The 13,014-nt window shown below is 43.1% G+C and overlaps 1 protein-coding gene across 5 annotated transcripts in view; it reads left to right on the plus strand.

Annotated features, from left to right (window-relative positions):
* Positions 1-13,014, plus strand: part of LOC118370253 (beta-1,3-galactosyltransferase 1) — a 126,092-nt gene that overhangs the window by 71,062 nt on the left and 42,016 nt on the right. For all 5 annotated transcript variants that reach the window (XM_035755182.2, XM_035755184.2, XM_035755180.2 and 2 more), the window contains exon 2: positions 700-754. The gene's annotated coding sequence lies outside the window, so the exon portion shown is untranslated. The remainder of the gene's footprint in view (positions 1-699; positions 755-13,014) is intronic.

A 13,014-nucleotide genomic window follows, 5' to 3' on the forward strand; every position in this document is an offset into this window, starting at 1 on the left:
ACAGCTCCACCATCGAGAGCATGACTGGTTGCATCACTGCCTGGTATGGCAACTGCTCGGCCTTCGCCCGCAAGGCACTACAGAGGGTAGTGCGAAACCTCAAGCTTCCTGCCATCCAGGACCTCTATACCAGGCGGTGTCAGAGGAAGGCCCTAAAAATTGTAAAAGACTCCAGGCACCCTAGTCATAGACTGTTCTCTCTGCTACCACACGGCAAGTCTAGGTCCAAGAGGCTTCTAAACAGCTTCTTCCCCCAAGTCATAAGACTCCTGAACATCTAGTCAAATGGCTACCCAGACTATTTGCATTGCCCCCACACCCCTCCCCTCTCCACACCACTACCACTTCTCAGTTGTCATCTATGCATAGTCACTTTAATTAACTCTACCTACATGTACATACTACCTCAACTAACCGTTGCCCCCACACATTGACTCTGTACCGGCACCCCCCTGTATATACAGTATCGTTATTTTTTACTGGTGCTCTTTAATTACTTGTTACTTTTATCTCTTATTCTTATCCATATATTTTTTAACTGCGCTGTTGTTTTGGGGCTCGTAAGTAAGCATTTCACTGTAAGGTGTTGTATTCGGTGCATAATAAGATTTGATTTGATGATATACTCTCTCTCTCATGATTCACCTCTCTTGTCTTTCTCATCACCACTCACCTTGCTGTCTTGTCTTCTGTTTGCAGAGATGGAGTGAAGAGGAAAGAGCCTATCGTTAAGGGCAGGAGCCAGCTGTGTGAGGTAAGGAATGACTCAGTGTTTTCTATTATCAAACCCTTTCTACTGGTTTGGCCCATCTGTCTCTCTGTCTAATCACATCATTCATAACTGATATAAAGAACCAACATTGTATTTGACTCACTATGTTGCCTGTACTGTACTAAAACATCCCAGTATTTGGCAGCATACAGTATAATATTGCAACAGAAGCCCCCAGAATATATATGAAAACACACAGTACAGCACTGTTGTCAATTTACCTGTAATAACCTTGCTGGCTAACACCTTGACTGTCACAATGTTTCAAAGCTGCTTTTTGACCTACCTTTAGTAGCCTAGCTACTGTAGCTAACACCTTGTCAATCTACCTGTAGCAACCTAGCTAGCTACCACCTAGTCAATCTAACTATAGCAGCCTAGCCAGCTAACACCATGTCAATCTACCTGTAGCAGTCTAGCTAGCTAACACCTTGTCAATCTACCTGAAGCAGCCTAGCTAGCTAACACATTGACCTATAGTGTTACAGTATGGCTGCTATGTAATGTGATTGGGAGGAAAAACTACATACTATCCTATGCTAAGCTACGAGGGGTTCTTAGCCTTGTGCTGACCTTCAGCTTTTCTTTTAGTGAATCAGTGCTTGCATCCCAAATGGCACCCTATTCCCTATATAGTCCACTACTTTTGACAAGGCCCCATAGGGCTATGGTCAAAAGTAGTGCACTATATAGGATAATAGGCTGCTATTTTGAATACAGACAGTGTGTTTCAGGTAGAAAGGTCATCCATGTTCCATGCTGCAGAGTAAAGCTGAGAGGTATGTTGTGTCCTCCATCATTAGCGCTGGCTAACAACACGGCAAGAGGCGCCTGCCTACCTACCTACTGCTCCAGCCCACTCACATAATTACAGCTGAACACCTTGGCGATACAAGAAGTGATTCATTCTGTGAATCTGCATACAATTGACATTTATACTTTCAGTAGGCTATTGTATGTCAATGAGGTCAGGGATAATTCCACCACCTCCACTGCTACCACTGCTACGTGCAACTGCTGTACAACTAACTGCTATACTACTTCAGTACTAATACGACTAACACTACTTATTTTGATACTAATATGGGTAGAACTGATCAGAATTTGTGGTCATCATTCTACTTACACTGAACTATAGTGTTTTATTGAAGGCACAGAGTAAATCAGAAATGTACACAGCTTCAGCTACCTTTACTAGAGATCCATTTCTAATAGAGGAAGTTGTATAAAGGCCTACGTCTTTTTGTGAGACTGTGTTCAACTCGTCGTTTCACCCTGTGTTCTGTGAAAAGTGGGAGGCTGGGCTAGTCAAACCCATCTCTGCTTTTGTAGACGCCCATGTTGTCTTGACACAGTCTAATTACCAAAGGCAAACAGCACAGAGAACTTTCAAGAGCTGCCTGCCACGTTACGTGAATGCAGATATGATTGGGAAGCAACAGCAGAAGAGTTCCTAGATACAGTGTGGTGAAGGCCGGTCATGAGTGAAAGCCAGGAGGGCAGTGAACCCCGAATGGGACATAAAAAAGGTCTGAAATCCAGTCAGTGATGCATAGCCTACGTCTGGGAGTGAGAAACCACCACCGCCCACTTTTGAACCTGCCCGAACAGATCCACGGCTAGTCCTAGCGGTAGTCATATCGAGTTCAACATGAAGATGTCAGACATTTAAAATAAATCCATTTGACTCAATTTATCCAAGGCTTTAATTTATGATGTTGCTCAGTTCAAGACCCTTGCATCCAAAATATTCCCACCCCTGCGCTAGGCTAATTGTCTGAAAAGCCTGTGCGGGTTTTTCCGCGAGGAAGGGAAACTGTACAAAGACAGTGTTAGGCTACCTATGAATAATGCACACATCATTAGAGCAGGTTTTAGTAAAGTACCTGGTCTGACACAGATTCTAACACAGTCTATATTGTGAATAATGGGTGTGTGCGAGCTAAGAAAATGTGCCAGATAAACCCAATCTGTTATGATTAGTTTGTGCCGTATAAATTAGATTCTCATTGGGTAGAACTATAATGCAAAAGCAAGCATTTCATTAATCTAGCTAAGTCAGTGCCTTGAAGTTGCAGATTTTTTGTTGACTTGCAACCTGACAAGAGTCTGATGATAATATCACAGAACAGTGTGCTTCTGGACTCAGTGTGTAGCAATGCACTTAGCATAATTTAATCAATCATAAACTAATATTGGTCGTAAGCATCCTCTGAAATATTCAAATAGGATATTTCCTTGTCATTTCCCATGCAAATCATCCCAAATATGTTCATTTTACACTACAGTATGTATATGTCAATTCAACTGAAGCAGTAAAGCACCGTATAGTGCTCTGCTAATTGAAGGGTCTTCGGTGGGGATCTGACTCAATTTCTATAGACTCCATAATCATTTATCAATGACACCTCAGCAGGTGCTTCATCATGACTCCAGACCAATTTTTCCATCGTCCTCCCTATGAATACATTATGCTTCCAACCCATACATCTTCCTGGCCCGTCCTTGTGCGTGAACTGAGTAGAGCAGAGTATTACTTTACTAATCCCAGCTTGGGAAATTGTTTTATCACAGCATTCATCATCCATAACGTATAAGGACTTGACAAAATGACAGACACACAACCAAACACAACACATATCAAGACACATGATGGCACCTGCTCCTTAGCTTCAAGTGCTGTTTTCCATCCCACTCTGGAGGAAAAAACAGCAAGAATACTGTTCACAATAGGAAGACATCATAAAACAGTTAATCAATTATACTCGTTAAAAAAGCCTCATGTCTTTGGGTAAAAATGTCTAAACCTCTCTGTGGAACATCTGGGCAGGATGGACCTGCTACTGAAGCTGCTCCTGTGTTGCTTTAGAGTGCTGTGGAATGGGTGTGTGTCATTGTCCATGATCATGTGTGTTTTTGCTTGCAGCTTTTTTATGAACATGTCCTGCATTGATTACAGGCTGCAGCCGATTGTAGCGCTGGCTTCCCTGATGATTTTGTCAAGCTTGTTTATATCCTCCTTGGCTAAATTATCTTTCCAGCACACAGTGGCATAGCTTACTATACTCACCACGACACTGCTGTAGAACATGGAACATGCAAAGCATTTTGTCACAGACATTAAAAGATCTAAGCTTCCTTAAAAAGTACAGTTTGGTTCGGGCTTTTTTTGTAGATGCTGTGGGAGTTCTCCTTCCAGTTCAGTTTGTTTCCACTATTACACCCAAGTACTTGTAAGCGTCAACAGTACCAATTTCTTCACCATGAATAAAAATAGGATTAAAAACAAATGTATTTTTCCTCAAATCTAATACTACTTCCTTCGCCTTCAGCACATTCATTGGCCTCACACCCTTTCACAAAGGACATAGTTGTATCCATGTGATTAGCATCGGGGTACGTCCAAAATGGCACCCTTTTCCCTATATAGCGCACTAATTTGGACCTGGTCAAAGGTAGTGCACTATACAGGGAATAAGATGCCATTTCACATGCACCCAATGCCACTCCACAAGGTGCATTATATCTGAAATTGATATGCAATCTGTGTTTTTGGCAATCAGTGTTTCCGATTGTTTTTTTTTTGTATTATTCGTTTTATTTCAGCAGGGAATCACCATTGAGACCAGGGTCTCTTTCACAAAGGAACCCTGCATGTGCACTATATATACAAATGTATGTGGACACCACATCAAGTTAGTGGATTCAGCTATTTTAGCCACACCCGTTGCTGGCAGGTGTATAAAATCGAGTACACAGCCATGCAATCTCCATAGACAAACATTTGCATTAGAATGGCCTTACTGAAGAGCTCTGTGACTTTCAACGTGGCACTGTCATAGGATGCCACCTTTCCAACAAGTCAGTTTTTCAAATGTATGCCCTGTTAGAGCTGTCCCTGTCACCTGTAATTGCTGTTATTGTGAAGTGGAAATGTCTTGGAGCAACAACAGCTCAGCCGCAAAGTGGTAGGCCACACAAGCTCACAGAACCGGACCTCAGCTTGCTGAAGCGCGTAGCGCATAAAAATCGTCTATCCTCGGTTGCGACACTCACTACCAAGTTACAAACTACCTCTGGAAGCAACGTCAGCACAAGAACCATGTTTTTCATGGTTTGGGCTTGGCCCCTTATTTCCAGTGAAGGGAAATCTTAACGCAACAGCATACAATGACATTCTAGATGATTATGTGCTTCCAACTTTGTGGCAACAGTTTGGAGAAGGCCCTTTCCTGTGCACAAAGCGAAATCCATACAGAAACACCAGGACATCTAATTGTAATGTATTTTGTAGTTGGTTCCGGCAATGAGGTGCTTTAAAGCTAAAAGCAGATTTATCGAGTTTGGTCGACACCCGAGGAACCTCAAGAGTTAAGCAACCTGGTGAACGGGTTTGGTATCTCATGTTTTTATATTTTAACAACGAAGTTAGGTACGTTGAAAACTTGTGTAGTAGAGCTTTGTAAAAAATTGCATCCTATTCCCTATAGTGCACTACGTATAGGGAATAGAGTAAAGTAGTGCACTTTATAGGGGACATTGTGGGTGCCACTTCAGACACAGTGATGGTCTGTGGTGTGTAAACTCCATACACTATAGCAGTAAAAAGCTTCCTGGTTGGTAAAGTAGCCAACTGCAGCCAATCTCCTGTGATTATTGGTGAATGGATTCTGAGCTAATGGAGTCGTTGGATCCTACTCTGAAATTAACAGCCACTTTCCCACAGAGCCCTGTGCGTTTTAATTAATTAGTCGATAGTCGCTAATCAATCAGACTTGAATTACAGAGGGAAATTAGAAGGATACACCCTAAATGCCGACCTCTGAGGAAAATCCATTCTGGCATGTATAGGGGTGTGGGGGAGGGAGGGAGGGAAAGGGATGGTGTTTCTACTACAGATGTATAGGAAAGCTGTTTCCCTAGCATGTTAAGGATGCATCCGCGGATTAGCATTGAGAATCAATAGGAAATGCTAAATGACCGAAGCAAGTCTGACTCAACATTATAGTGTTCGTATGTGACAATAAAACATATTATAATTTTTTTCTTCTCTGAAAAATGAAGTCATGGAATGATCTCAGTAAGGGTTGTTGTGGTGGATGTGGGTGATGCCATCCAACCTGGCATCCATCCATTTCTTGGAGGGAAAAGTGCCACTGAGTGGATTTCTCTAGTACCACATTCCTGATAAAGGTGCCCCTATAGTAGTGTAGGCACACAAAGCAAGCATCTGTTGCCTGCCACTCTATTGAAGTGCCAAAAATAACACATGCACACACACACCAACTAAAAATTACCATTTAAAACTATTGAGTGGTACTGGGTGACATGATTCTATTTCCAGTCTATATGTAGTTACTGTGGAGGGGAAACAACAGCTAAGAACACTTTTAATCTCAGATCAATAGAGCATGTCTGTAATTGGGATTACGCAACATACCAGGGTGGGAAACAGGCAGTTGAGAATATTACTCTAGTGTCAGATTAAATGACACAGTGCACAGGTTTCATTAGTCTAGCGTGAAGCGCTTCTCTTCAGTTCCAGGGGGTATAAACACACAAACCCACTGCTCCTGAGATAGAGGGGCAGGAATGTGGGGATGTGATAATCAATCAAATCCGTTCCCGGGTTTATAGGGGAAACGAAACAAAAAACAGATGATAATTGATTTGATATTGGATTAGATTCCTATAACACTTTTCTAGGGGACTCAACGTGCTGTGTACTGCAGATTACGCTGTACGCAACGGGAGAAATTCCAACTCCCACATAAAATGTGAAGGCTAGATTATGGACTCCTAGCTCATAGGGTTAAAAACCTGTCTCCGCTGTAGCGTCAACCCTTTCTACTGTAGCCCACAAAAGCGATTGTAAAGTTGAGTTGAGCTTCAGAGCCCCAAGGTCTAAAACTAGGGTCAGCCGCAAAGAAAAGTTTGAAATCTCCAGCCTCGTCTGATTACACAGATCGAGGAAAATACATGTTTTTAGACACATAATGACATTTCACAAAAACAGTGTAGCATTCACAACTGTAAATTATCTCCACCAGGCTTCGCTAAGCTGAGAACATTGTGTAGAGATTGTTTTGTAGTCTGTGAAAGCTTGGATGGTGTCGGTCTTATAGCTCTCAGAAGCACAATAAATACCTTTTAGTGTTGTGGCTACAGAGGAGCTTTAATAGGGTAAACCCTGCAGCTGCTTTCTGGATCTGTAATGTATACTGCTCAGTCAAGTGTTTCTGTCCAGTTGATGTGTTGTTTTTAGGTGATAGAAATATCTGCCGTGGAACTATAGAGTGTAAAGCGCCTGTACTTGATAGTTCAAACACGTCCATCAGGTCGCTTCATGCTGTATTGCCAAAGTGCTGCATCTTTGACAATACAGTATGCTGGAACTATTAAAGGGAAATCAATAAGCAAATAAAACCAGGATCGTTTTAAGATTATTTAGTTTTTTTCCTCTTTTAACTTTTCTGTCCACTTCCCTGTTTTATGTTCACGTAGTCCTTATAACCACAAACTCCTAGTATCCTTTACGTACTGAAAGAATGAGCAGCCTTTTCACTAGACCGACCTTTGAGGAGGTGAACTTCAGTAGATTAACAGACAAACGCTGCCTCAGTTATAGTACAGCACATAAAATACTATTGTGTAGTTCAATACATTTGTTTCAAGTCTCACCTCAGGAGCAAGAACACAATACACCATTATTGTGATACCCAGTGAAATGAACACAGGTTTCAAGACGGATGTTTCGAAACCTCATGTATCATGTCCTTCCTTCCTGTTTGGTTGGTCCTCCCTGTATGAGAGGGTAAACGTGAGGCATACCTCTATTCCCGACTTCCACTCAGAACCAATTTTTGCGGGAATATCACAAATTGCTGCTTTGTCTCGGAACAAAGACAACATTCATTTTATCATTTGATGTTTTAACCTGGCAGTATTACTCTCAGTAATCAGAAAAAACTATACGTATATATATTCTTAACAGTTTGACCAGTGGGAGCCTGCTGTTTAGAGGGGCTGTTAACTTTTAAAGTGCTTTTCGATGGTCTTCAAGAGTTGATGTGAGCCACAGTTAGTTTTATCAGAACAGATTTTGAGTGGGAGTATAGAAGCCTTGTGTTGGGGGGCTGTATGGTGACAGATCACTGTGTTTGGTGTGGGTTTATATTGAGGACTGTGTGTTGGTGTGTACAAAACAGTATCTGTTGTAACAATATTGATAACAACAATGAAACCTTGGTTTGATACAATGATGTGCTACAAGTGTGGACTGTACCATTGTGTGCATGTATATATCCTTGTTTGCGAGTGTGAATGTGTGCGTGTCTGAGTGTCGAGCAGAGAGAGTAGCTCAAGGTCTCAGCAAGGTCTACGTTCCCCAGGGGCCCCTGGAGACAGAGGTGAACCAGTCCTCGTCCACCCACCATAGCAGAATGCCTATAGCAGAATGCCAAACTCAAGGCTCTAGTTTCCCATGAGACATCCTTTGCTCTCACCTATCATCACAGGGGTCAGATTCAACATGACCTCCAGACATTCACAAGATGGCTATTGTTTTCACATCCTGGCTCTGCACTGACTTGGCTAACCTAGGCTCACAACACCGCCTGGCCCCACTCCAACCCCCCAGGCATCATGTGTGTCTGTGACAGGAACACTGGAGGATGGTGCAACCACTTTACACGCCCATAGCTGACCTTTCACCCCCTTCTGTCATCACATGCGTAACACTCTGGCATGACCGTCTGGACACTTGACCATACGATCGCTTGACCATCTGGTCATATGGCCGTATTTCACAGACTTTTACATGAATTCACGCGTGACACTCTAGCACAACCACCTTAATACCGTTTGACCACTTCACCATTCGACCTTCTGAACGTCTTTCAGGATATAATACACAATGTTTTCAAGGCTGCTGTGCTGGTCATTAGTCCTGCTGACCTCTCGGCAGGTTCATCTATGACATCATGTCCTGGCAGTGGTGAAGGGCATTATGAGAGCGATTACACCCAACACCGTGGCTCATTCAGTCCCCCACGCTGGCACTGCACCTTTTCTGTTTCACATAAAAAAATAAAGTAGAGTGTGTGTGTGGGGGGGGGGGACTTTGGTGTGTGTGTATGCTATTATCAGTGTGTGCGCTGCGAGAGAGCGAGGATCGTCTTTCAGAGACACCTGAAAATGCGCAGTGCGGAGGGACTCCTGCCTTGAAGGCAGCGGTAATTGAAGTTGAAATGAAAAAGGACTCCAGAGCCAACGCTGCCAAGAGAGAAGACGGGGATATGAGAGGAGGGATGAGGACGCGAGAGGAGCGGAGAGGAGAGAAAAGGAGAGAAGGGTCCAAGGGAGTTCGAATCTATAGGGGAAAATCAAAGGTGCCCCGTAGGTGCTAAAGAAGTGATTTCCTTGGGGGATAATGTAGTTTGGCTCACCAACTCACCTTGAGTTATTAAAACATGGATTACCCACAGAACGCAGGGCTGAGAGAGAGAGACTTAATTCTTCTAGCCTTTTTAATCTGGGTTTAGAGGTAATGTGTGTTTGTAATACAATGCATGACAACATTACCATACTTCCATAGACTATATACAGAAGTATGTAGACAACCCTTCAAATTAGTGGATTTGGCTATTTCAGCCACACCTGGTGCTGACAGGTGTATAAAATCGAGCACACAGCCATGCAATCTCCATAGGAAAACATTGGCAGTAGAATGACCTTATTGAAGTGCTCAGTGACTTTCAGCGTGGCACCGTCATAGGATGCCACCTTTCCAACAAGTCAGTTTGTCAAATTTCTACCCTGCTAGAGCTGCCCTGTTCAACTGTAAGTGTTGTTATTGTGAAGTGGATACGTCCAGGAGCAACAATGGCTCAGCCGCGAAGTGGTAGGCCACACAAGCTCACAGAACGGGACCGCCGGGTGCTGAAACGCGTAGCGAACTTGACTTGCCTGCATAGAGCCCTGATCTCAACCTCATCCAAACACCTTTGGGATGAATTATAACGCCGACTGCGAGTCAGGCCTAATCGCCCAACATCAGCGCCTGACCTCACTAATGCTCTTGTGGCTGAATGGTAGCAAGTCCTCAAAGCAATGTTATCAGAAGAGTGGAGGCTGTTATAGCAGCAAAGGGGAGACCATCTCCATATCAATGCCCATGATTTTGGAATGAGATGTTCGACGTGCAGGTGTCCACGTACCTTTGGTCATGTGGTACACTGGATAGGTGCAGTGAAATGTGTTTTTTTACAGGGTCAGTCATACTAGTACGGATACCCCGTAGCAAATTAGGGTAAGTTCTTTGCTCAAGGATTTTCATCATGTCGGCTCAGGTATTTTACATTTTTCCCCTTAACGGCTCAGATATTTCAGAGCTAGCGTCTGTCAGCCCGGGCTGGTCTTTACAATATTAATACCCCAAGTCATTATGCCGTTTTATTCTCCCTACTGTAACTGTTTCAGAGCCGGCCCAATGCCTCAGTCAGCAGCCCGGCCTTATCCTGGAACAGTACCACCACAGATAGAACAATGAGACAGATATTTCACCAGATGTATAAATGTGAAGCATCCACTTGGCGTTTCCACTCACTAGCAAATATGGTAGTGAGAGGAAGCCCATAAGCCGGCAGTGGGAGAAGATAGAACAATATGGATTTTGGCTGACATTTTGCTAATTTTGTCATTTATAAAATATTTCATCTCAATACAGTTTTCTGTTCCCAAAAGTAGAATCTGTTACATACACTCAAATAGTATTTGGTAGCATTGCCTTTAAATTGTTTAACTTGGGTCTAAGATTTTGGGTAGCCTTCCTCAAGCTTCCTACATTAAGTTAGGTGAATTTTGGCCCATTCCTCCTGACAAAGCTGAGTCAGGTTTGTAGGCCTCCTTGCTTGCACGCACTTTTTCAGTTCTGCCCACAAATGTTCTATGGGATTGAGGTCAGGGCTTTGTGATGGCCACTCCAATACCTTGACTTTGTTGTTCTTAAGCCGTTTTGCCACAACTTTTGAAGTATGCTTGGTGTCATTGTCCATTTGGAAGACTCATTTGCTACCAAGCTTTAACTTCCTGACTGATGTCTTGAGATGTTGCTTCAATATTTTCCTCCCTCATGATGCCATCTATTTTGCAAAGTGCACCAGTCCCTCCTGCAGCAAAGCACCCCAAAACATAATGCTGCCACCTCCATTCTTCACGGTTGGGATGGTGTTTTTCAGCTTGCAAGCCTCCCCCTTTTCCTCCAAAGATAACGGTGGTCATTATGGCCAAAAAGTTAAATTTTTGTTTCATCAGACTCGTGGACATTTCTCCAAATAGTACGATCTTTGTCCCCGTGTGCAGTTGCAAACCGTAGTCTGGTTTTTTTATGTCGGTTTTGGAGCAGTGGCTTCTTCCTTGCTTAGTGGCATTTCAGGTTGTCGATGTAGGACTCATTTTACTGTGGATATAGATGCTTTGCACCTGTTTCCTCCAGCATCTTCACACGGTCGTTTGCCGTTGTTCTGTGATTGATTTGCACTTTTTGCACCAAAGTACGTTCTAGGAGACAGTACGCGTCTCCTTCCTGAGTGGTATGACGGCTGCGTGGTCCCATGGTGTTTATACTTGCGTACTATTGTTTGTACAGATGAACGTGGTACCTTCAGGCATTGGAAATTGCTCCCAAGGATGAACCAGACTTGTGGAGGTCTACAATATTTTTTCTGGGGTCTTGGCTGATTTCTTTTGATTTTCCCATGATGTCAAGCAAAGAGTCACTGAGTTTGAAGGTAGGCCTTGAAATACATCCACAGGTACACCACCAATTGACTCAAATGATGTCAATTAGCCTATCAGAAGCTTCTAAAGCCATGACATAATTTTCTGGAATTTTCTAAGCTGTTTAAAGGCACAGTCAACTTAGTGAATGTAAACTTCTAACCCACTAAAATTGTGATACAGTGTCATGCACAAAGTAGATGTCCTAACCACTTGCCAAAACTATAGTTTGTTAACAAGAAATTTGTGTAGTGGTTGAAAAACTAGTTTTAATGACTCCAACCTAAGTTTCTGTAAACTTCCGACTTCAACTGTATGTATGTACTTATATGGATATATATAATTACACAAGAAATATACGGGGGATAGGAAATTATGCAGACAGTTACATTGATGGAAGCAACAATCTATCTGCAATATTACAGCTGATCCACCCCTTCATTTTACTTTTTTTATTTTTATAAATAAATAAAAGAATAATACATTCATGTAATTGGCGAGTAACAGGTCGGCTCTCGGAATAAAATTGGTCCTGATGTTAGGCTCGGGGCGGGTGTGGCTCCAAAAAACTGACCCATGCAGAACTCTACTACCATGGGACCTGCACTGATAGCCCTATCCTGCTACTGTACTGCACTACAGTACCACCATGGGACCTGCACTGACAGGGATGGACCTAGGTATCAAAGGCTCACTGAATGGGAACCACACCAGCTTTGCTGGCTTTACTCAGCTCTCACCTGTTTGCATTGGATTCTCTCTGCTCCCCCCATGTTTGCCTAGTGAAACCTAGTGAAACCTTGGCCCACGCCTGATGTATGTACAGTGTGTGTGTTAGTTTTGCCATCAGTGCCATGAGTCAAATGTGAGTCTGTCCCCGGCCCGTAAGTCTCACAGCACAGGGGCATGTCAGCTCAGCATGATCTGGCCTCCACACACACACACGCTTAATTTCATAAAACGATTGTCATCACCCAATTTGTCATGGGCCACAGTCGTGCTCGGAACACCATCCGTTTGCTCCAGGCTGACTTTATGCTCCGTCATATTTGATAAGTCTTATGTGGTCTGTTACGGACGAAGCAGTGAACAAAGGTACATTTCCCCACGCTGCCAAATGGTGAGACGTGCACCCTGGACATATTATCACGCCCTATGATCATTAGGTACAATGACAACAAGGTAGACTATGGTAGGGTCTAGGGAAGATTTAAACAGATTGGACGTGTGCTCTACTGTAGGTCTATAGTGAACATAAAGACAAAGCTACAATGTTAGCATGTGTAAGGTAACCTGTCTTCCTGTATTATTACTACTGTCTGTCAGTAGAACAAATGGATGTATTGCTGAACAGACCTTGAGGATGGTGTATAATAGATACATCAGAGCATCTGTACCTCTTCAGGCTGTACAATAGACTGAGAGGAAAGTAGAACAGCTAAACACATAGATGTATCTTCAGG

This window comes from Oncorhynchus keta, chromosome 37 (assembly GCF_023373465.1).
Source record: "Oncorhynchus keta strain PuntledgeMale-10-30-2019 chromosome 37, Oket_V2, whole genome shotgun sequence".
NCBI classification, from domain to species: domain Eukaryota; kingdom Metazoa; phylum Chordata; class Actinopteri; order Salmoniformes; family Salmonidae; genus Oncorhynchus; species Oncorhynchus keta.